Source organism: Anas acuta, chromosome 17 (genome assembly GCF_963932015.1).
Source record: "Anas acuta chromosome 17, bAnaAcu1.1, whole genome shotgun sequence".
Taxonomy (NCBI): domain Eukaryota; kingdom Metazoa; phylum Chordata; class Aves; order Anseriformes; family Anatidae; genus Anas; species Anas acuta.
In genome coordinates, this window is record NC_088995.1 from 6938202 (window position 1) to 6963139 (window position 24938).

Genomic DNA, 24938 nt, shown 5'->3' on the forward strand with positions numbered 1-24938 from the left:
AGTCTGAGCCCAGCCAAGACACCCAGCACGGCGCTGCCTTCTGCATCAAGAACCATCTCACCTAACTTTTTGGTGCCCCTAAGCCCGGCTGATCCTTAAGACCCTGGCCATTTAAGGTCACAAACATGCAGAAGCCTGACCAAACCTCAGATTTTCCACGGGGACTTTCCACCAGCCTAGCAGAAATTCCTGCCCACCTTCCCACCACTGGCGTGCCAGCGGAGGCTGTGCCATCACCCATGAGCTGTTGTCCCCTCGCTGCCCCTCCACGTCCTCCCCCGGGGGGCACATCCCTTGTTGCCCCCACTGCCCCCCCTCCTCTTTGCCCATTTATCTCCTCCGGCGGGTGATTATACATAAATATGAGCAACTGTGTCTGCGCCTGACCTTACCTGCCCTGACTAAATTCATGTAGTGTCTGTGAAGATAATTCTAAAGCCATAAGAAGATAATAAAAAAGGAAAGATAAAAAAAAAAAAAAAAAGGGCAAGCATTGTGGTTTGTATTCTCTTATCTAACCTCCTGCAGGCCCGGGTGGGAGAGCGGCCCCTCGCTATTTAAAGGGATGCTGCAGTCGGGAGCGCCGCAGAGAGGGCGAGGAGCCCGGGTGCTGCTGGGGCTGGTCCCGGTCCTGAGAGCTGCTGGGGTCAGGGGAGGGGACCCCCAGGGGAACCCCACTGACAGCAACCCCGCGGCCTGATCCTGTCCCCACATCCTACTCAAATGGTGGGCAAAGGGAGCGGGAGGGTGCTGCGGGTGAGGTGCCCGAGGTGGCAGAGGATGGGCGCACGGCCCCGTGGTGAGCTGGTGGCCAGTTGGGGAGGCTGAGCTGGGAAAGGGAAAAACGCATCCCTGGGGGTGATTTTCTGGGTAAAAATCCCCCTGCTGCGGCACCCAGCCTTTGCTTGTGAGTGCATCGATTGCGGGGACGGAGGGATTATCAAAGGGTTCATCGCGGCGGTGTCATCTGCAAACGGAGCGGGTTGTCAGATAAACGGCACGGAGCCAGTGCCACCGGGGGGGAGAAGTACAGAGCCCCCTCCCAATGAGACCCCGAGGAAAAGGGTCGGTGCCAGGGCGAGACGTCCCCAGCTGGCCCCCAGCTCCGGGAGGCAAGGTGTGAAATGTCAGAAATTCGGACATCCCTGCAATTGTTTTCTCACGGGCTTAAAGATCTGCAGCCCCGAGCCAGAGCGCAAACAGGACACGGAGCTGGGTCCTGGCTTCACCATCCGTGCCAGCACCCAGTGTGCTGTGTGCTTGAAGGCACGAGGCTCGGCTGGAAATCACCCCAAGCCAACTCCAAATGCTCCAGAGCTTTGTCCAAAGGCACTTTGCTCTTTTCCCCTTAGCCTTGTTTTTATTTATTTGTTTGTTGTTTTCTTTTTTTTTTTTTTGCATGACTGGGATTTAAGCGCAATAAAGCCAAACGACGTCGATGTCATAACAAGACTAAAACCCCACCAAAGAACCCCAAAACCCCATGAGCGTGCCAAAGGAGGACGTGGTTATGGGGATCACCACCCCTTAGCGTCCCCAGCGCCAGGACAGCAAGGCAGGGCTGCATTTAAGGGATGCTCCCTCCTTGTTCCTTGCACCACGGCGGGACGTCCCCGCCGGAGAGGGTCCTGCTGGGCGAGGGGCTGATGGAAGAAGGGACACGGGGACAGCCACCGCCAGGAGCACGAGGAGGGGGACACCAGCCCGCCGCCCCCCCACCGCCACCCCCCCCCCAGTACATGGAGAGGGCTTTCTTCCGCCTTTGTTCGGCGGCTCCGAAGTGGTGTCGCCACAAAGGCCGAGGTGAAAGGGGTTAATTTGGGGGACAGAGGTAGGATGTGAAGATGCAGAGCGGGACAATGGGCCGCCTTCCTCTTTTGTCAGCGCGGCCATTGTGCCGCGTGTGAAAAATGAAATCTGTTTCATTTTGTTCCCAGATGCGATCGGGCGCCTCTATTTAGAAGCCATCAAAAAAAGCCAGCCAAGTGCTGGGGGGGGGACAACATGACAAGGGGGGGACGCAGGCCTGCCAGACACGGACAGCCCCACCCCGGAGCGGCCTTTATTTATTTATTTGGGGGTTAACATTTATTTAGATTTAACCCGCTCCCTGCCTCCGGCATTCAAGTGGCCGAAACAATCGGCAAAGTCAGGGGGGAGAGGGTTTGGGTGGCGGCGGAGTGTCCTCCCACCCGGAGCATCTCCATCCCAGGGCATCTCCAACCCAGAGCTTCTCCATCCCAAAGCAGCTCCCATCCCGAGCATCTCCATCCCATATCATCCCCAATCCAGAGCATCTCCATCCTAGAGCATCCCCAATCCAGAGCATCTCCATCCCATAGCATCTCCATCCCAAAGCATCCCCAATCCAGAACATCTCCATCCTAGAGCATCCCCTATCCGAAATACCTCCCATCCCATAGCCAGGCACTGGGACAACCCCTCTGGCTGTCCCACCCCGTCCCCTTTCCCCCTCGAGTTTTGCAGGAAGGTTGGGCAGCTTTGTCGCTGCTATTTATCAGCGTTTCCCCTTAATCCCTGCAGAAGTGGAAGGAAACCCGGTCCCAGCGCCTTCCCCCCTCCCTCCCTCCCTCTCCCCGAAGCAATCTGTGGTTTTGCTACCAACGTGAGAAATTTTCACCTCCAGCGAAGGTGTGAAACTTGGCAGTTTTGTTCCCTCCGAGGGGAATCGCAGCCTTCGCAGAATGCAAACAAACAAACAAATGCAAATTAACCCCTAAAAAAAAAGCGTGTTTTTTCAATACGCATCTTAACCTTTGCCACAAATTAACAAATCCAGCTGGAAACCCTCAAGATTTATTTTTCCCATCCAAACACACAGCTGCTTTTCCCCCAGGATGCTGGTGGAGGTGAGAGGCACCAGGCGGCGGGTACGGGATTTGGGCAGGGGACAGAGCCGGGGCAGAGCCAGCCCCGAATGCAGCAGGGCAGGATTTGAGAGTCAGGGCAGGATTTGTGCATCGGGACAGCCCAGCTCCCTTCTGCAGACCCAAAAAAATCATTCCAGCCATGGATTTGGGTATCTGGGCAGGGCTTTTCCCGAGGTGCCTGCAGGTGATGAGCCAAGGGGCAGCGGGGATGTGGCACCGCAGGGCTGGGACGTGGCCGGGAGCCTGTCCAGAGGAAAGGGACAACCTGCCCTCCATCCAGCAGGGCACGTCGGGCACCTCCACACCTTCACGTGCATCCAGGACCCATCTGACCCCAGCATCACCCTCCGGCTGCTCACCCCCTGCTCCCACCACCGTCCCCTGCGTCCCCCCTGGTGGCCCCGAGCGGGACCTCCCGGCGCGGGGCTGGCAGGATGGCAACGTGGCGGCGAGGCCGTGGGTGTCACATCACATAAATCAAGCTCCGGAGCCTTCCTATTTAACACACTCTTCCCCTTCGAGTTGTCAGTGAAACCGTTAATTAATTAGCTAATCCCGCCATGAAGTGGATTCTAAATGGGTCTCCCCTCCCTTCCCCCCATTTAGGTAATTACTGCTGAGGGAGCTTTTGTGAGAGTAATTTTCCAGCAGGGACAGCCCCGGATGGCTGAGGGAGATGAATTTGAAGAGGGGGGGGGAATAATAATGCAAAGGGGTGGGGGGGGGGGATAAAGGGCTCCTCCTGCAGGGTGCTGCGCTCCGGAGACCCAGCTGGGGCCAGCATCTTCTCCCAGTGGTACAGGAGGACCACGGGGCTCAGCCTGGGGAGTCTGCAGCAGGAGAGGCTCCCGGTGGCCTCAGCAGCGTGTCCTCACCACCAGGCAGCGAGATCTGGGTGCTGTCCCTGTGCCAAGGTGATTTGGGTGCTGTAGAGGGTCCCCACTGCGTGCACCCATCCCTCCTAGAGCATCCTCACACCTGGTTTTAAAGCATTTTCCATAACAAGGACAAACCTCAAAGCCTTGAGGATTTTTCCCTGCCAAACAAAGCAAAAGGTGGTTGGGTTTCAAGGCTGAGCGGAGAAATACTCAACAGTCCCCGGGGCAGCAGCTCTTGGGGCATTTATTTCAGTCGAGGCAGCACCAGGAGCAGCGTTTCTCCTTCCTATCTTGCTCTTTCCATGCCCCCGAGCAGCTCCAAAACCCTTTTTTGTTCCTCAGAACCTCAAACCCAGTCTCCAAGCGAAGATTTTCAAAGGCACGCAGAGTTTCAGATCCTCAGCTTCATGTCCACGAGTCGTGCCGTGTCCAACAGAGATACTGCGCCAGTGGCGCAAGCCCGCCCGCTGCAGCCGAGCGCCTTTGAGCCGCCTCGCATCGCTCACAGACGCCTTCAGAAATCAAAGGTTTCATCTGAAAATCGTGCCTTGGCTGGCCTTTGGGTGCCAAGAAGTCGATATGCCCAGCGCAGCCACAAATACACCCGCCCTGCACCCATCCAAGGTGCCCCAAGCATTTGCTCACTGTCACGGAGCAGGAGGAGGTTGTTGGGAGGTTGCTCCGATTTGAGCAGGTGCCTGCAGCTTGTCTGTAGGGGAAACATTACCAACAGTTTGGGATAAGTGTCCCCATCCCCTGAGGAGGTTCCCTGAGCAGCACCCAGTTGGAAAATTCACGTTTTCTTCCCTCTTTTGCCGTGTGCAGATGAAGACCTCCCTTTGGTCTCTCGCTGCACCCCACAACGGGCTCCCAGAAGCAGGGATGGTGGAGACAACTTCTCTCTGGCTCTGAAGAGGTGATGAGCAGGCTGCTACAGCTAGGAGCCTGTTAATACCTTTTTTTCCCCAAGGCTTTCCCCAAATACAGCTAGGAGAAAAGATGGGTGCACCTCTGCGCCTCTCCTTGTCTTCTGCTGCTGCAGCCGAAGCATCCTTTAGGACTTCCCACCCTCATTTTTCTGTATGGATCTTTCTCCTCCAGCTGCCTGCAAACAGCCTGCCCGGGACTGCCCTTGTCTGCTGCCTCCTCCCAAGGAACAGCCCAAACCTCAGCGGTTTTGTGTTGGGGACAAAAAATGTCCTGGCTCCGAGCTGAGCTGGGGATGGGACCGGCTCTGGGGCTCCTGCAGGAGAGAGGCCCCCAGGGATGGGGCAGGAGGGGCTGTGGGGAGGAGGTCAGAGTCCACACAGACCACGGAGGATATTTCACAAGTTGTCGAGGGCAATCTGAAGCCTTTCTGCTTTGAGAGATAAGGCTAAGCCGCGAGGCTGAGCAGGATGCGGTGGGGCGATGGCTCGGACTCGGGGTGTTGCGTTGGGAACTAAAGTGACACGGGGCTTACCGGCACGTCCGAAGGATGCTGCCTTGGCCGGGATGAGATGGTGCCATCCCCTCGCCAGAAGCACCCCTGTGGCAGGTTTGGTCTCATCAGGAAGGTACATGGAGAGGAAGAAAAGAGCCCAGAGCAGCTGTTACAGCCTCTGCATCCTTCCTCCAGCCACCACCCCATCGCCAGAAGCCGCTCCCGCTGCAATCTGCGCCTCCCCTCTCCGCCTCGCTAGGAGCGTGTGCGGTCAGCCGGAAAATTAAGACCCGGGGTTGAACCCAGAGGGGCACCGAGCGGGGCTGTGGGGATCGGAGCAGCCAGAGCAGCCCCCTGGCACCGCAGTGCCAGCCCCGCTGCCCGCCCTGCGCCCAGCCATGGTAAATCACCGCTGACAGCTCCGGCGGGCACGGTGCTCGCGTGCCTGCCCGCGTGCAGCTGGCGCGGGCGGAGGTCCAAGGTCAGCTAAGTGCTTAATGGGCCTCCCGCGAGGACCTGCGCTGAAAGGCGGGCGAGGAGGGAGCATATGTCACCGCCGGAGCTCCGGGGCTGCTTGGAAGTGACAGGAGGATGCTTCCCATGTGGATAGGCGAGCACAAGGGGCTGCTTTCCCAAGCCTTTTTCCCCGGGAGCGCAGCAGGGACCTGCAGGTCCGGAGGGTGGATGCACACCCAGGTGCCCCTGGCACGAGGCTGCCCAATCCAGGTTTTATTTGGCCAAGGAGGCTGAGCAGGAGAAGGAGGAGGTGTGGGCATGTTCTACAGCACCGGCTCCAGGTGTGAGCAGGAGAAACGAAGAGGAGACAGCACCTGGGGGTGAGCTGCCTCGCCAGACCTCCGTGGTTGTGCCCTTGAGGTCTCCAACCCAGTACACCTGGGTCCAGCCCTGAGCATCTCCCGGTCTCGGCACCGCTGGTCAGCATGACGGCAAAGCGAGTTTCCATGCAACCAAGCACAAACACCTTCCTGAGCTCCTGGCCGAGCCATGAGCAGAAATTCACGACAATTTCAGCAGGATGTCCTCGCTGCTCTGCCAGAATGAAGGGGATGTTACGCTCTGACTCAAACTGAACATTTTGGAGCTGTTAGCTGTTGAAACGTCGTGGCACCTGGGTGGTCCCTGTTAGAGGCATCGATCTCTCCACGACCACACTACTGCACCCTGCAGTAACTCCCTGGTAGCCAGTCCCCTGGGCAAGAACATTTCTGGATGAACACAGGCATTTCCTACTGCTACAGCCAGACAAAACACAGGGGCTGAGCCCTGTCCCTCAGAGAATAACTGGTACAAGAAACCATCCCAAAGCAAAAAAGGTGCTGCCCCCCTCCTGCAGCCAGAGCTGCAATTCCCAGAGCCTCTCCACAAAACCTCCCACCTTTCCCTAAGGGGAAAAATATTTCTGCCTCTGTCCCACGCCACCTTTCCCCCTTACACCTCCACACTCATGACCATGAAGCCATGAGCACCGTGCACACACAGCATCATCCAGCTCGAGCCCGTTATCCAGGCACAGGTGGCATCAGGGTAAAGCTCTGCCCAGGTTTGCTTTTCCCCCACATTTGAGCACCAGAAAAGCTTTGCCAGGGGATGCTGCTGCCCCCCCCTGCGCCCCCACAGCTCCCCAGTCTCACAGTTGGTGGCCAGGCACCGAGGGCTGGTGCCCAGCAGCACGTCCCGGGGGGAACGAGGGGGGAGAGGAGGCCCCTGGGGACGTGGGGTACGAGGTTTGCTTTCGCAGACTGAATCAAACGTTGGGAAGCCGGTGAATTAGCAGTGTTTGCTGAGCAAACGCTGCCGGGTGGGGACAGGCAGAGGAAGAGTGTTTAAGCACACAGTCCTTTATTTGCTAGCAAACATCTCCAGCTCCTCCTCTCCCTCCCCTGTGCCTCCCCGCGCTGCTGCTCCAGCGAGGCTGGGTGATGCCTCCCAAGGCAAGGAGGGCTGAAATTCCCTGGGGGGGAGGGAGACCATGTGGAAGAAACATTTTTTTTGTTTCACCAATGTGCCCGCACCAGAGCGCCCAACAGAATGGGGGGGGGGTGGATTCGGGCTGCAAAATCCCAATTGGGGGTGGATTTTGTTCAAAAACCACAGTCACCTCCAGCATTGCTGCCCTTCTGTGTGCTCTGGAGGGGAGGGCACTGAGGACACGGCAAAGCACAGGACACACAGCAGAGGTTTGGCATCACTAGAGCAGCTAGTGAGTGCTCTTAAAGCCCTGGGGCACAGCTACAGGGTAGGATTGCTTCTTGCAAGCCGAGGTAGGGAGCTTCTTGGCCCTGATGGCTCATGGGGTTCTGGTGCTGATCTCAAACCCCTCTCCTGGCACAGCCCCAGGGGGAGCTGATCTGGGAGAAGCTACCAAGCTTGTTCAGATGGCCCAGCAGGAGGGATTTCACCTGCTGGCCAGGGGTTCACAGGGATTCAGCGTACAGGGAGCTGCTAAAGCCATTCTCTTGGCTCTGAGAAGTCCAACATTTCATCTAGCTTGCACACCACATGCCATCTTCGGTGATCGCAACCTGCTTGACCAGACCTTGCCTATTCCTTGGACTCAGCCCTGGAGCACACCTCTACCGGCCACCCGACCTCCTGCTGTGACACTCAGCTCCATGGAGAGGGCAGAGCTCGAGAGCCCTTCCCTTTCTGACCTCTGAGCAGGTCCAAATACACCTCCTCTGGAAACCCCAGCTGACAAACGGGGCTGGCTTCCCACCCTGAAACTCCTCCCAGGCACCAGGAGGAATTTCACGGACCTGTTGATGCTCCGCGCCACTCTACTGCAAATCTCCTTCCATCGCTGGCCAACGACTGCAAAAATGCCACAGCCAGGTTGCCACCTCCATTCATAAAACATCCTCCCCTGCAACTGCTGGACCGGCTTTTATGGAGCTGTCTTAATGCTCATTCACCCTTTGAAGGCCAGGTGCTTAGCCAGCAGCTGTGCTGCACGCTGCTGCCTGAATTACTCATCACGGGCAGCGCGTGCATCATTCATTATTAACTGCTCCGTGTTCGCCCCGAGGCTTCATCCAGTGCCACCGCCGTGGCTGCAGGAGGAACGCAGCCACCCGTGAAAGCAGCAGCACCCCTCACGTCTACCTCTGGGGGATGGCACTGCTTTTTGGGGTGCTCGGTGGCACTGAGGTGCCTCCAAGAAAGAGCCCAGCCCTGCCCTGGTATCCCCGCAGCACCACAGGGGAGAAGGATTAGAGACAAAACGTGCGCAAAATTAGTCCCCAAGACATAAATTACAGGTGGCGAGAAGCCTTCAGCTGCTATAAATCAGCAAAGCCTCGCCGAAGTAAGTGGAGCAGTGCTGATTTACGCCGCCTGGCAGCTCGGGCCGGCCTTTGGAGCTTTGTCTGGGATTAGTGGGAGGAATTGTTGGGGAGGGGAACACTCTCATTACCTTGTCCCGCTCGGCGCTTTGCTTTTCTCCGGTGCGTGTTGTTGTCGGGAGCTGGATCTAATTAGCCATTGCAGGAAATGCCTCGGCTTCTCCTGTCCCCCACCGCTCGGCAGGGGAGGGGGGGGCTAATCCCAGCCAACGTGGGAACAAGCCCTGATGCAGAAATGGGGGCCCGATCCCAATATTTGCTCTGCAAAGCAACACGGGCACACGGAGCCTGGCTACATGGGGGGCAGGAGAGGAGATTGGAGATGTGCTACCTACAGCATAGCCTGATGGGGGGGGGTCTGAGCACCCAGGGCTGCCCTTAAGCAGAGCTGCAGGGCCGTGGGTGGGACCCCAGGTGAGGCTGGTGAGGGTAATTAGTGCCTTGGAGGATCTGATGAGGTTTAGCTCCGCAGCATGTGATTCCCTTCCCTCGAATTGATTCAGTCCTTTTCCATCAGGTGTCACCTGCGACGTGACCCCCAGCAGACACTCCAATGCTGGTACCCAGCCTCACCCCCCCCTTAACACCACTTCAAGGTTTGGGGTGTCCGAACGCAGAGGGGTTTGCTTGCAGATGGGGTCAGTGAGCGCTGTAGAAGCCGTGGAGATGCAGACATGGGGGTGCCATGCTCTGCAGGTGCTGCTGGCCCCTGGGGGGCTGAGAGCAGCGTTGGCAGGATCCTGGCACCCAGGCGGCACCGAGCTCCTCCGAGCCCGTCCATGTGAGCTCCAGGACCTCGCAGAAAGCTGGCTTTGCTAGCTTTGCCATCTCCCCAGTTTGAGGAACCCTTGGGCTGAGCAGTGGTAACCGGCATGCTCACACACTGAAAATACCGTGGCAGTGGTAAATGCTAAAACAGCACGGGGAGCTTCTCACCACGACAATGGCTTTGATTCAGTGCGATGTATTTAGTGCTGCGGGGCTGATTTACACCGAAGTCAGAAGGTGGGCCAGCAGGAGAGGGAGGAATTACCACCTTCCGCAGCAGGACCAGCACTGGGAAATATCTCCCTGTGCCTCAGCAGCCGCAGGTCGCAGCCTGACGTACGGGCACATCTCCCCTCCTGCTCCCGGAGCAATAACCCCCAGGTTACCTCGGTCAGCTGTGAGTTCTTGCAGACCAAACCTAAAACTTCAGGTGCACAAAACACGTTTAATGCCCACGGGCTGACCCACGGAGCACCCCTATTCACCTGTCTTGATTCCCAGACACTGAATCTTTGATGAGAGCAAGGGCAGCCCCTGAAATCCACATGGCCTTTTGAAACCCTCAATTTTTGGTTATAAAGTTTTCCTCCGTGCTGATATGGGTTGAAATGCTATAAGACATCTGCATGGGTTGCAGGGACAGCACCTGGTGCCCCAGAGATGTTTCTACCCCTGGCAGCTGGTTGGGTGTGGGGTCCTTCAGCATCCTCCAGAGCTTCTCTCCTGAAGGGCTTTGCCATGTGTCTCACACCTGGAGTGGGACATGCCATGAGTAAAGCTTCCTGGGATCAGAAAGTCAGGGGGAGCCGCAAATCTCCAGCACGGGGCAGGTGACACACGTAACGGTGCACGTACGCACACGCTGCTCCCCATCTCCTCGGGCTCCTCCTGTTCCTTCCATCTCTTTCATTCTTCTGAAAGGGGACTTTGCCATTCCTGGGCTTTGTTGGTGGCAAGGAGGATACTGGATAAAGAGTCTGAGAAAGTGAAAGAGGGTGCGCCGGGCTCCAGGAGGAGAAGGAGGGGAGAGCAGGAGAAGGAGGGATTCTCGGTATCTACAAGGGAATTAAAGCGCTTTTACTAGAGTGAAGAAATCATCTAAAGAATGGCAGGCGAACAAAAGCAGCAAGGCTATGGACAAGTCGTTCTGAATAGATCCAGATCCCCTTAAGTTTGTAACACCCCCTACACACTTCTTTTTTTCCCCTTCCCCCCCTTAAGCCTTTGCTCCTCACTCCCTCCAAGAACAAATGCAGAGGGGAAAAAAAAATACTAAAAAACCCACGAGGGAGGGGAGGAGTGGAAGAAAGCTAAAAAAAAAATCAAATAAAATAAAAGGTAATCCTCAGCCACTTTGCCCCTCTGGGGGCTGCTCTGGGCCAGATTAAAGGTCCGGTGTGAAACCATTCTGCTATTCAGATGCGATAAGCAGGATTTACAAGCAAAGAGAAAGAGAGAAAAGAATGGGCGAGAGGAGAAAAGGAGAATTATTTGTGTCTCTTAATACTTGTTAAGCACTTCTCTTTTGCTAGACCAGACAAGACACAGCTATGCTCAAAGTCCGTGCACAATCCTGCCCGCTTGTGTCCCCCCACCCCTCCCCGCTTCCCCCTGCCCCCTCCGAAGCAAGCAGGCAACACTTTGTTGCTACTGAGCTGAAATTGGTCTCCTCTCCGAGCGGCACACAAAGAGAATGGCAATTAACCTTCCTGTTCCCTGGTGACAGCGATCTAATCAGCGCTGCGCCTAGGCCTGTGCCAGCCGCTCAAAGGCAAAGCCCCCGTGTTTGCGGGGGGGACGGGGCGGCGAGGAGGGGGCTGCGGCTGTGTCCCGCACCGGGGCCGGGATGGGTGCTATGGGGAGAAGGGACTTGGGTTGCTTCCATCACCAAGGTTGGCTTGTCCAGCCCTTGGAGGATGCAGGTGGAGGTGTTGGTGGGAGCCACAGCCTCAAGGATGGAGGGCAAGGCAGCCTTGGGCTGGTGGTGGCCCACTGGGACAGCATAGAGCCCCGTTGGGGCTTAGGGTGGCTACAGGGATCCCACCCCAGGTGATGCGGGTCTCGATGCTCCCTCGTGTGCCTCAGGAGGACGATACTCTAGGAAGAAGGCGGGGAGGCCGGCCTCCTATCACCAGTACTCCTCTCTGGAAGAGGGAGGCACCTGGGGGCTTCACAGCTGAGAACTACGTGCCGAGACCCGCAAATACAGGCCTCGGTTTTGAAACTTCTCCACAAGCTCATAAGCTTTTTATTTTTTTAAATGGAAAATAGGCTTGTTAGAAAAGCCTCAACCATCCTTCACAAAAGAACCACTACTCATCAGTGCCACTTTTCAGCAATCCTCCTCCACTCCATATTTTTCCATTTTTGCAAGAGCTGAGGATGAGAAACAGCTCGCGTGTTGTTAAAAGACCAAGATGTAAGTGTTGGGTTTGTGCTACTTTCAAGGGAGAAAAAGTGAACCTCCCAGAGGTCAGCTGAAAATTGAGAAGTGCTTTATTATTTTAAACCTCTGAAAAATCCAGCCGATGGCTAGTTCTCTAATTGTGGCCATGGATCCAAGCAACTGAAGCAGAGGTCTCAGAATCAGTCTTTTGCTTGCTGATGAGTCTGGTCTTAGATCCCAGCAACACAGGAAAATGACAGTGAGATGTCCTCTAGAAGAGAAAAGAAAAAAAAAAATCTTTTTTCTTTTCTTGCTAGTTCTAAAGGAAAAAAAAAAAAGTCATCTTCAGAACTGTCGATGGAATTTTCTCGAGCAGTGAAATTCACCTGTTCCTCAAGTGCTACAACAAACATTTCCCACCACAGCTGAGCAGGAGGCCTGGGCATCCACCTTGGGGACATCCTGATGGGACAGGGGCGTTATGGTGTGGTGCTGACACCACAGAACTCCCTCCACTTCGGTTGTGCTGCCCTTCTCTTTGTTCCTAGCATAACGCTGCACTCTTATTTAATATCTGGTGGCCTTTCTCCAAGACACAACAGCATTTCAGGGACAAATGTGAACTCGCACAGGAAGCATTGCCCATAAGCACTGCTTAAAACCCAATTCCCGACCATGTATGCATGGTGCAGAGCCCAAAGCTTCAACCCCAGTGGCAAGGACCCTTCCTTGGCCTTCTCCAAGGCCTGGCATGTCTCAGGGCACGCTAGCACGACCCTATGGCAGCGCTCAGTGCTCAGAAAGGTGCCAACACCTGGAGCTGCCAAACCTCCCTGAGGGCCTCCCTGCTGAGGGACAGGACCCCCACAACCCAGGGGGGAGAAGGAGCGGTGGTGGGACCCCCCAAGCTGGCCTGGGGCCCACCATGAGGCCAGCCATGATGGAGGCCCAGCACTCGGCCTGCTGCAGGGCTTTGGCCAGACAGGCACAGGCGTCTCCATTACACCGAAAGGAGGAGCATAATTGAGCCTAAATTGATTCAAACAGAGGCAATTAAAGCAAAACTCGGCCCCCCACTGGGAAAGCGAAGGCGCGGCTTATTTTTAACTCATAACCACCACAACAACCACAGAAACGTAATTAAGGGGCAGTGTTACACACACCCCCCTTCAGCCCCAATGACAGACCGAGTGAAATTGCCCCCCCGGTCCCCCATCCCATTAGCCACCCCCCCAAGTGCCCAGCCCCATCATAGCCAGCACCACGGACAGCCCACCCCATACCATCCACCCCCCTATAGCGTCAATCCTCCCCACTATAGGGCCACCTGCCCCTCTATAGTGCCCACCCCCTGCTATAGTGCCCGCTCCCCACTTATACCCTCTGCCCCCCTTACTTATAATGCCTGCCCCCCATAGCACCCACCTTGCTATAACACCCACCCCACTATAACACTCAGCCCCCCGTTATAATGCCCCCCTCCCTGTTATAACTCTCACCCCGCTGTAGTGCTCACTGCCCCACTTATAATGCTTGCCCCCCAGCTATAATGCCCACCCAACCACAATGTCCACCCCACTTAAACACCTGCCCCACTATAACACTCACCCCACTATAATGCTTACCCCACTATAGTGCTCACCCCCTGCTATAACATCGACCCTGCTATAACATCGACCCTGCTATAACACCTACCCCACTATAATGCTCATACCCAGCTTATAACACCCACCCTGCTCTAATACGCACCCCACTATAACGCCGACCCTGCTATAATGCTCACCCCAAATCCTCTGTGCTCTCCCATTTTCCGACCCCAGAGCTGCTGCCCCGGCCCTCCGCTGCCCCCAGCTCTTCTCCCAGCCCAGGAGCATCCCAAGCATGGCTCCGTGCCACAGGGCAGGGCTGGCGAGGTGCAGGAGGCACGGTTACATCGCACAAATCCTTCTCCTTTCTTAGGTGGAGACCCGGAGCGGGGCTGGATCGGCATTGCTCCGTCTGCAGAGCAAACAAGAACCATCAATTAGAAGTAATTACCACCCCCTCCCCATAACTTAAGAGGCTAATACTAGGCTTCATTTTTAAGAAAGGTAATTTGACGGCCATAAATTACAATTATAAAAACTTCATTAGAGTCGGTAGCAATCCATCCACCATTGTTCTAATTACACACTGTAGGAGTAATGAATGCTAATGGTTTAATGTACAATAATTACCACAATTGAAAAATAATAATAATACAGAACAACCTCAGTTATCCAAATGTCACGGGGGACGTGGAACGGGCTGGGGTAATCGTGGTTTCAGATAATTGAGGGGCTCTTCAGCGTGATTAATAGGTGCCGCGACCTCTGCGTGGGGAACGAGGAGCTTTAAGTGACGGCAGCGTGGTCAAGTGAGGCAAGGCTCGGGGCAGAGGGGGGAAATCGGGTGTCTTCTGTCTTCGTTTTGGATTTTACGAGATATTTTAGATGTAAAGTAAATGTATTGTTTTGCAACCGAACTGTGCCACCTCCTGATGAGTTTCAGGTGTGGTCGGCAGGGTTTGAAGCAGAAATATGGGAACTGGGCTCTGAAACCCACTCATACTCGGTCCCGTTGTGAGAAGCACTGGGAGTATTTGCTGTGCCGGGCAGAGCATGAGAGGCAGTTTTGATCCCCTGCAGCACAGCAGCAGCACAGAACTACAGGAATTTCAGGTGGGAAGGGACCCCAGGAGGTCTTTAACCCAACCTCCTGCCCACAGCAAGCTTAGCATGGAGTTTGGGCTGGGATGTTCAGGGATTTCCCCGGTCAGTTCCCAAACACTTCCAGGGACAGGAATCCCACCAGCTCCTTTGCACAGCTCGTTCACCCCCACAGTGACTGTATTTCCTTACATCCCACCAGATCCTGTTCCAGCCTATTTCCCTCTCCTCTCCTCCTCTCAGCACAGCCCAACCAAGCCCCCAGCCTCTCCTCCCTCCAGCCCCACCAACACCCTGGCAGCCTTCTGCCGAACCCACTCGAATACTTATTTCTCAGCCCCTTAGTCCATCCCAGGGGCAGGGGCTTGCTTTTGTCCGTGTTAAAGCCCCACATCTGCTAGAAAATTTCCATTCCCCTAGCCTGGCCAGATCCCCCTGCAGGGCTGCCCTGCCCCACGGCAGGATGAACCCCACAGGTTGCCACATCCTGACCCTGCTGAGGAGCATCCCAGCTCATCCCCCGGGTCACACATTGCACACCTTAAACCTATTGAACATCGGAGCTCTCAGGACAGATCTATCTAGAATCTCTGTAACATAAAACAAGCCTACAACAAAAGGCTTGACCCCACCAGTCCTTTGAACGAAGCACTCAGCTTGCTCCAGCTTTGATCCCAGTCAGGGGAGGTGGTTCTGGTAGTAGAGCCGTGGTGTTTGCCTCGTTACCCTCCACGCCACATTATCCTCCAGCAATGGGTCAGGGCACATTACCTGGAGGTTACCTTGTCACTGCCACCCTGCCTTGGCTTAGGATGGGGCACAAAGTCAACCCAAAATAGTTTCAGCATCGGTCCGTCTGCAAGCGGCGTACAAACGGCATTCCTCTCCTCTTCACAGCAGGAAGGGGTTTATGATAGGAAATCAATCTGCCATCTCCCCTTCCTCTGACACAAGCTGCACAGGGAATATGAAAAGCATTACAGGCTAGGGAAAGCCACTGAATAAGAAAGAAAACAAATCAAGTCTCCAGAAGAGAGAACAAAGCATGTCAGCTGCCTCATGAAACAAAACAGTGACCGGAGGAGCAGAACCATGGCTCACCTCCGAATGCTCTCCCAGCTCCTCAGGTCTGCCCAGGTAGGGACCCCAGCAGCCCACCCATGGGTGCTGAGGAGCTTTGGGTGCTGAGGAGCATTGTGAGAGCTGCACTAACACCCTGCATGGATGGGTGCTGCCAGGGCTCGCTCTGCTCCCCAGCCTCTGTGGACAATGGAAGGGCCCAGAGATCTGGGTGATACTTTAAAACATCAGTTTTAGGCTTTTTCATTCTTGTCTCGATAAACAGCCCAGTAGGAAGGGAAACTCTGAGAGAAATCAGGCTTTCCCATTCATTTGCTCCAGGGATTGGAAGATGCCACCTAACTGCTCCCTTCCCAGCCTTGACCCCGCGACTGAAGCAACTCGATTCAATCTTGTTGCCAAGACATCCCTAAGAAACAACAAACCGGGGTCAAACCCAGGATATTGGCCCTGGGATTCCCGTTCCTACAGCCTTGACAAGGTTACAGAACACAGAAAGGCTCCCTGCCACCGCGCTGTGCACCAACATCTATGGGACACCCCCATCCCACCGACCTGCAGGCAGCCCAGCTCCTCTAAGCCAGCCCTAAGAGCAGATCCCATCCACAGCCTGACTGGGAACAGCGTGTTCTTGGTGTGCTTCCTCTCTAATAGGATCCTAATTTATAAGAAAGCAGATAATATATCAATGGAAATTAACTTCACACTCTCCTTACACTGGCAGGTTGAGCTGCAGGTGAGTGCAATGTAATTAAGAAATTAAAAGGTAATTTCCACATATGCTTTCTGCTAATCTAGCTCGGCAATCATTTAATTTACAGCAGGGGACTGGCAAGGAGGCAAGCCAAAATAAATAAGATAATGCTACGTTTAATCGCTGGCAGCGGGACGGAGGGGTTTCGGAGCGGGGCCAGCAGGGTGAGGAGCAGGGAACTGGGGGACCCCCTGGGGAAACTGAGGCACGGAGCGGCCCAAAGCAGAGAGCACCTCCATGGCACCAGAGGGAGGGACGAGCAGTGCCACCAGCTGGAGAGGACACCCGGCCACACGGAGCCCCCCGCTGCCGTGCCGGCCTTCATGCACCGCGGGTGAAGGATGCCTGGGCAGAGAATTTGGGCTGCGGGAGCACCTGGAGCCATGCATGCCACAGCCCCCTCAGTGGGGGCAGGCGCCAGCCCCGGGGCCTCAGCAGGGGATGCTCTCCATGCAACTCCGGCTTTTTGTTCCCAAGCCCCGCGCCGTGTGGGGCGGGAATGCCTCCTAGCCCCATCCCCTCCTCCAGCCCAGCTTCCCCCGACGCAGAGACCCAGATGCTTCCCCCCTGAGCGGGGAGAAGCATTCATATGGGAGCTTAATCCCCCAGAGACGTGGGGACGCGGGGATTACGGCCGACCTGGGGAGATGGGGCCGGTATTCGGGCTGCTGAGGCAGGGAGGTGGCCACCCGGCCCCATCCGTGGTCCACCAGTGACACACGGACCCGCACCGATGGCTTTGGTGACAGCGGTGACACCCCTCTGTCCCCCGCCGTCGATAACTCATCCGGCGAATCTCCGCCTGCTTTTGCCGACCGAATTATTCCCAGCGCGTGGGGAGGTTATATTTGTCCTCTTCAAGCGGCTCTAGAAACGGTCAAATAATATTTGCCCAGCAAATTGTTAAACGGCAATTCTGCTGTCACTCACCCAGTCCATTATTCGCGGGGCACTTGTTTGCTCGCCCCGCCGCTCGCTGCCTGTCCCTGCCCCGAGGGGTGACCCGAGCCCCGGGCCCCGAGCGGTGCTGCCCGTGCCTTGCACCTGCTGAACCCATTCTGGAAGGGGCACTGGGGTTTGCGTTCACCCCCCATGCTGGGAAAATCCCCTGCCTGAATTGGGGCGGGGGCTTGGAACTGGTGACCCCAGGAGGGACTCGAGCGCTGGCCCCAAGCAAGCTGCTTCCCCTCCTGGGGTGAGAAGCACCTGCACGGAGAGAAGTCATGAACAAAGCGTATGCATCACCTTGAAATACTGCACGAAAAGTGGGAGAATCATTTACATCATATTTTTTTTTAATGAACACTCATAAAACCATAAAAATAAAAGTTTGTTTTCATCGCAACCACTTAAAAATGGGTTGGAGGATTTCTTGCTTGATTGTTATTTTTTTTTTTTTTTGTCGTTTGCTTGTTTTTATTTTTTCCCAGTTCATCTCTTCTTTATTCTTGGGCTTCTGGTATCACAGAAATATCGTTTTCAAACTGCATCATTTCCTGCTACTTCAGCTCAGAATTGCCCTTTCCAGACCACATTTTGCCTTCTAACTAAAACTACCAGGGTATTCCTGCTTGGCCAAGGAAACACCTTCCTCCCCGCTGCTCAAAGCTTATCTGGAGAGTTAAGCCTTGAAAACCTGCAGAAAAATAATATTTATTCTGCATCTTTTTTGTAACTGGGGCTATTCGGAGCCTGCCACTTCCCCAGCTGCTGGGGAGGTAGTGCAAGGAAACCCACTACAGGTAAGACTGGAAATCTTAGTTAGAAACATAGGGAAAGGATTTCAGAAAAAAAAAAAAGATTTCTTCCTCCTCCTTTAAGTGCCAGGGAGCTTTACAGAGGGAATAAGGCAAACTTCTCCTTCCCTCCCCCTCTACATCACCTCTCACCAAAGCATCCTCCCAGCAGAATAACAAGAAAACCCCTTGGGCTGTAAATATTTGCCTGCAGACTGTACTCCTGAGACCAGGGCTCTGAGCTTTGTCTCACAGAGTGTTTTATGCCCCGATGTGGCACTAACACAGAGCATGGGATGGCAAATCCTCCTGTCCCACCCAGGGCCATCCAACGAGCTCATTGACCCCATACCCAGAGCCCAGGATCAGATTTTATGCCACCGATCCTTGCATCTCCTTCCAGAGCCACCAGCTGTGTCCCTGTGCCCAAAGGAGCCTCCTCCTGTTGCCCAAAACTCTCCCTGCATCACCTGCTCTTCCACCAGCATCCATCACTGAGCACCCAAGTCCTCCAGAACACCAAAAATCCTCCTTCCCCTTCCCTCGCCTCCTCCACACGCGTGTGCACACACATCCATGCGCACACACACGCCTGCACATCTTCCCTGCCTCCCCAGCCCAGCCGCGGCCACGTGAGGCCGTATTTCGTATGCATGGCCTGGGAGGGCCTGGGCTCTCCAGCCAGTAATTTGCTGATTGGAAAATGTTCCAGGAAAAGGGACGGGGATGAGAGAGGGGAGGGGAGAGCCGGGGCGGGGGGAGCGGGGAGGGATGAGATGGGAGTTCTCAAACTGCGAGCCCTAATACCAAGCATGTGGCCATATATTATTTTAATAAAGCCAGCACATCCTGCGCTCACGACAGCTGCTGTTCCCTTTCTCTCATCCTGTGAATCTCATTTATTCCTCATTAGCAAAATCACCTGTTTGTCAAATAGGGACAGATCTGCGAGACATTAAATCGTGCTGAGGCTGGCGGGGGTCTGGGGACTGGAGGTGGGATGGAGCAGGGCCGGGCAAACCCCAGCCTGAACCCAAATGCGGACATCTCCCGGAGGCTGAGGTGGCGATGAGGATTGGGGCAGCAGGTGATGCTTCATTTCCAGGGCTTTTATTTTTATTTTTTCCCTGTATGGTGGAAATGATGCCACGAGCAGTGCCTGGCCACAGCACTGCTGGGTAGGTGCACAGCACACCCAAAGTGGTGACCAGTGGTGTCTGCAGGAGAGAAACTCAGGGTGCCGTTCAGACTGACCTAAACCTCCTCGTGGGGTCATGGAAACAGCTTCTGACAGTTCTGCAAATTTGGAGGTTCCATCTCTTGTTACCGTAAGCAGCCATGCACTTAACACTCAAAAGACATCTGGGATGAGCAGCGAACAATTTCTTCCCTTTTGGAAGAGATTGGGTACAAAATGTCATCTGATTCGGTTTTATTGGTTTGGATTTTCTTTAAATTGAGTGAAAACGTCGGTGGGACTGACCCATTCTTTCAAAGAATTGTGGTTTTTGATGAATCAGGATTTTCCACTAACATTGAGGGAAAAAAAAAATAAAAAAATCCCTGGACTGCACTAAATTAAGTGTCTGTCGCCCCACAAGCCTGGCAACGGAGTCTTTTTCTGCTGGTTTTGCAGCTTACGAGATGCTTTTCCTAATGCCAGCCCTGGCTTTTCCCTTTATCAGTTGAATGACACTGGGGGAAACAGCTGGCTGAAAATCAAGGCTTCTGGTGCGCTAAAAATTCTCCCTGGCTCGTTGCGATTCGGAGTTTGGGTTCAAACTGGCCCCGGACCAAGCGTGTGTGCTTGGCAGATACAGAGAGAAACCTGGGGAGGGTGGGGGGGGGCTCGGCCCCCTGCGTGGCACCGCCGGTCCTGCCTGCCTCCCTGCCAAAAAAATTGGGGAGGGAAGGGCTGGAGACGCCCTGCTGGGGGGCTTCCCACCTCCGCAGCTCCTTCGGGCAAGCCAGCAGCTCAGTCTTTCCAGAATTGGGTGCTGGAAAACCCCAGTTAATGGGGGGGATTTGGGGCCGCAGAGAGCTGAGCCTCCAGGATGCCATTGTGCCAGGTCCTTATGGCAGTTTGGGTTTGGGGGGAGCAGGTCTGGGGTCTGCAGGGGGCTCAACAGCTCAGGGGGAAGCTGCTCTTAAATTCTGGGGAGGCTGAGGGTCAGGAGGTGACCGTGTCTGTGCACAGCTTTCCTACTTTCTTCCTCATTTTTATCTAGTCCTGAGCATCCGTCCATCCCTTCCCCGTCTTGTTCCCATGTGTCCTGTCCCCAGGCTGCTTTCCTCCATCAGCTCCAGGTTCTCGAACCCATTTCCTTCTCCAGCTCCTCTCCCACCTCTCCATCCTCCCGCTGCTCTGGCAGTCGTTCCTCCCTGCCATCCACTGCAAAATCTTCGTGGTGGGGCAGAGGAGGTGGCTGTGGGGCTGTGCCCAAGCAGGAGCTGATGGGGACTGCAAATCCTAAGAGAAAAAGGAACCTGAATGGGACGGAGCTGGGCTCCCTAAATCAATCACCACCACCAAGTGGGGCTGTGGTGCCCCTGAGGGCGACTGACAGCTCAGGGGGCCACCTCCAAACCAGAGGCCATCCCTAGATCCGAGGGGACACGTGTGGGGACATCCAGCCTGGTGGCCCACCAGCACCTCCCTACCTTTTGGGGTCCCCAGCTCTGGGCTGGCTCTGGGGACAGCAGAGACCCCAGGCTGGGCTTGCAGCCACCCCCCTCTGCCCACAAAGCCCCCCACACCACCTCGGCATGCCGATGCCACCGTGCCTCCCCCGTCCCTGTCCCCCCCTTCCCTCCTCTCTCTGAAAGTCATCAGGCCTAGCGAGGTCTTCTCCCACTTATGCAGCTCATGAATATTTAACAGCATCTGCTCTGGAGGCGATAAAGCCTACCAATCCTTGACAAATATGGCCTAATCTTTTCAATTTCGGGGTGCAAATATTCCTTCAGAGTCCTGTTTGTCACCTAGATTAATGACTGTGGCTCCCATAATCCTTGGGTGCTAATTCAAGTGGTGGCTGCCGGGGCCGCGCATGGCGGAGGGATGCTGGGACACATCTGAAGGAGAGATTACTCGCTCGAGGGCCCTTTGCTGCAGGGTTTTGTTCCTCCCTTGGCACTGGGGACGAGGCGGGGGCTGCTCGCATGCTTGTTTTTAACCCGTCGTAGAGGCTGAGCCCGTCCCGGGTCCGATGGGGACAGGGGGATGCCAGGGATGGGGTGGGATGGGGATGTGTGCTCACCTCCAGCTGTGGTTCCTTTCTTGGGGGCTGATGCAGAGAGCAGCCCCAGCACCACCAGGCTGGGACGTGCTTTAGGATCAGCCCCATGTGGGCACTGAGCACGGGATGTGTCCCGAGGAAGCCACCAGTGCCTTCTCCAGCTCACAGCAGGCTTTGCAAACCACTTAAAATTACGACCCCAATCCCCATCCCAGTATCATTCATCCCCACATCCACACAGCCTCTTCACCCCTGGAGACACAGGGCACGGGGCTGGGCGATGCTCAGCTCTCCACCACAGATGGAAGGACGAGGGGATGCTTTTGGTCAACACGCCCAGGGAAACCCCACAGCCCCACCGCCTCCAGGCACACGGTGCCGGCCACTTATATTCATTTATTCCCCAGCCAAGATGAAAATATAGCAGGGAGAAGAGGGGGAAATCAGTGCTGGAGCTGATCAATGACATCAACATCTCCTCTGCGGGGCTGGCAGCTCCCATCCATCGCCTGGAGCCTGGGAAGATGGATGGGAAGAGCTGGGAAGGGCTGCGAGGAGTAGGGCAGCCCCAAAAGAGCAGCCCCAGGCAACTCTGCACCCAGACAGGGACCTACCTCGGGCACAGGGATCCCCTTCGACCGAGCCAGCGGTGGCAGCTCTGGGTGCACCAGGGGGATCCGGTCCCAGGGGAAATTCCCTCGCTGCTCGCTGGATGGGAAAACTTCCACGTGGCACCAGGAACTACAGAGCGCAACCAAGAGTGGCGTTATTTTTAGGTTAGTTTCACATTTCTGTGGCAGAAAATGCTTCCTCAGCCAGACAAAAATAATACTGTGAATAAAAAAGTAGGAAAACAATTTTTTTTTTTTGCAAGCAAAACCAGAAAAAATAATGGGAAAAAGCATTTCCTGCCACCTTAAAAAAAAAAAAAAAAGCATCATCAAAAGAAAACTTTTGCACAATGAACATTTCTGGATGCTTTCCCTCCTAAAATATTCTGGGAAGAAAATCTGCAAGCCCGCTCCCTGCCTGGAGCTTCACCAGGGCTCTGCAGCCAGCATTTGCCGCCGTCCTTGTTTTCCCCTAGCTGGTTCCTACACCTGCCGCAGGCTTTTGGGGCCAGGAGGCTTCAGCTGGCTGATGCAGAAGGGGGATTACGGATGGTATTGGCAGCCCCCAGCACACTGGGGCCGGTCCCACAAACCCCAACCTCCACGGGATGCTTGAGGGGGGCTTCGGGATGCTCAGGTTGACTCGGGACGCGGGCCCCAAGGAAGGAGAGGTGCCGGGGGGCACCGAGGGAAAGGATCAGCCCCTCCTGTGCCGGCATCCCCGCTCCCTGCCCCCTCTTCTACCTCTTTTTTTTTTTTTTTATTCCGCTGAGCAAGCTCAAAAAGCAAAGCTGGCGCCTTTGTCCTGCCCAGGCTTCGTTAGGGCCCTCGTCGCACCGGGGTGGGGAGCGGCTCATTAGGCGGCGGCTTTGAAGCGGGCTGTGTTTGGGGTTCATTTGTATGCCGGCAGAAGGGAAACCTCTGTGCTCCCAGGATGTTTTTTCTGGAGGGGCTTCCTGGAAACACAACAAACATGACCCCGCGCGGCGCTCCCCCGGCCCACGTAGGGCGGCGGGGGATGAAACGCGGGGCCGGGACAAAGGAGCAGCCCCACAGCCCCCCCGTCCCCCTGTCCTAATGAGGACGGATGCACACCGATGGGGACCACGAGTTTTCCTGCCCTGGTGACTCAAAGCTAAAGAAATCCCAAATTTTATGGGGTTCGGAGGGGCCTCGGGGCTCACTTTGTTAGCGGGATGAAAACCCATTCCTCTGGGTGTTGTGCTAGGGCGGAAGATCCAGTGGATCCAGCCTGGCAAATTATTTTTTAGGACAAATCCTCCATTATTCTTTAAAATGTTGTCTCAGGGTGAATAGGGAATGCAAGTGAAAGGTACAAATTCTTGCCAGTTTTGGCAGACCAGCTTACCTAAATGAAAGTTCCTAGTAGGTAGCGTGCTGGAGGAGTTGGGCCATCTCTTCCTGATGCTTCTAACTTCGAGGTGAAACAAGTTTGGGTGTTTCATCTGCATTGATGGGAAAGGAGAAAAGAAAAAACCTTGTTGGTACGGGGAGGAAATTGTTTTAGTCACCTGAGTAAAAAATAAATGGAAATCATCTCCCCAGTAAGCGATCCCAAAGGGTCCAGAACTGCGGAGGAGGCACAGGGTGAGAGCCCTGTCCATGCAGCCTGGGGTACCACCGGCCATGAAGCAGTGGATGTGTCCAAAGAACAACAAAAAAGCTGGTGAAGGGTCTAGAGAACAAGTCTTATGAGGAGCAGCTGGGGTTGTTCAGACCTTACAGAACTTTAAATTACCTTAAAGGAGCTCATAGCAAGGTGGGGATCGGGCTCTTCTCCCAGCCAAGTGATAAGGTGAGGGGAAAGGGCCTCAGGTTGCACCAGAGGAGGCTTAGGTTGGATATCAGGAGGAATTTCTTTACTGAAGGGGTTGTGCAGCCTAGGAACAGGCTGCCCGGGGAAGTGGTTATGCCACCAAACCTGGAAATCTTCAAGAAATGTGAAGATGTAGGACTTAGTGACATGGGATGGCAGTGGACTTGGCAGGGCGAGGTTAAAAGCTGGGTGCTGTGAGTCAAGGGACAAGGACAGCAGGGAGGCTGGGGATGTGGTGGCCTCGTGGATGTGCTGCCAGGGCTCGGGAGGGAAGGCAGGGAGCAGAGAAAGCCTCAGCAGGCCCTGTCAGCCTCATTCACACGTTATCAGATGGGGGAAGCCCGCAGGGCCGCGCGGGAGGTGATTAATCTCGGTCTCCAGCAGGAAGGCTCCTGGAGAGGAGCAGGGAGGTCAAGAGGAGATGCGGGTTGAGGAGAGGTGGGAGCCTGGCAAACGCTTTAATTCATTTGTACCTTTAATGCAGAGCTTGCCTCAGACCTGAAGCCACCTCTAGACCTCCCCCGTGTTAATTTGGGTTTTTATTTGGGATCACCGCTTTCTCCTCACCATAAAGCGCATCATCACCACCACCACATGCTTTTATGGCACCTTTATCTGATTACCTGAAAGCGTTCATTCAATCAGCACTAATTCATTAGGCTTCCCACAGCCAGGGCAGGAGGAAGAGGGGGGCAATGCCCACCTGCAGGGCAGCCCCACATGGGCAACGGGACCCCTAAATCCACCCTCCTCACTTCCCCGCAGGTTCACAGCCACACCACGAGCTAAAACCAGACCTCCAAGACCCAGAGACAAGGCAGCAGGGATGATGAGGAAGATGAGGGCAGGAGATGTCTGTGGGCACAGGGTGGTCCCAGCCCCCCCGGGGGCTGGGGGCGGTGGGCAGGGCCGCCCATCTGCTCGGGTTTTGTCCCTCAATTAGGCTGCGCCGCGCCGCGCTCCCCGCGCTTCATTGGTTTCCGCTTCACGTTCCTCATGGTTCTCAGGCACCGGCACTGAGCAGCTCTGCACCATCTCCTTAGAGCCCTCGCCTTTGGATTTGGGCCATTTTATTTATTTTTTTTTTCCCCTTTTCCCATTTTTCCAGAAGCTCCTCTCACCTGGGCCAGCTCAGAGGGGAGACACGGCACCAGCCATACTCGGGCTCCTGCCAGTTGTCCCCTCTGCTCACAGCCTCCCCGCAAACCTGTGTGTCCCCAGCAACATTTCCTGCTGCTCTGGAGTCATCCAGCCCTCAGCCTGCTTTTCTCCACCTGCCTCAGCAC

The 24938-nt window shown here is 55.3% G+C and overlaps 1 long non-coding RNA gene across 1 annotated transcript; it reads right to left on the reverse strand.

The window, feature by feature from the left end:
- Positions 1 to 3383: 3383 nt before the first annotated feature.
- Positions 3384 to 9003, reverse strand: LOC137841321 (uncharacterized). Its single transcript, XR_011088563.1, has 2 exons — positions 8626 to 9003; positions 3384 to 6402 (listed from the first exon to the last, which is right to left on the reverse strand). It is a non-coding gene; the product is annotated as an uncharacterized lncRNA (long non-coding RNA).
- Positions 9004 to 24938: the final 15935 nt, after the last annotated feature.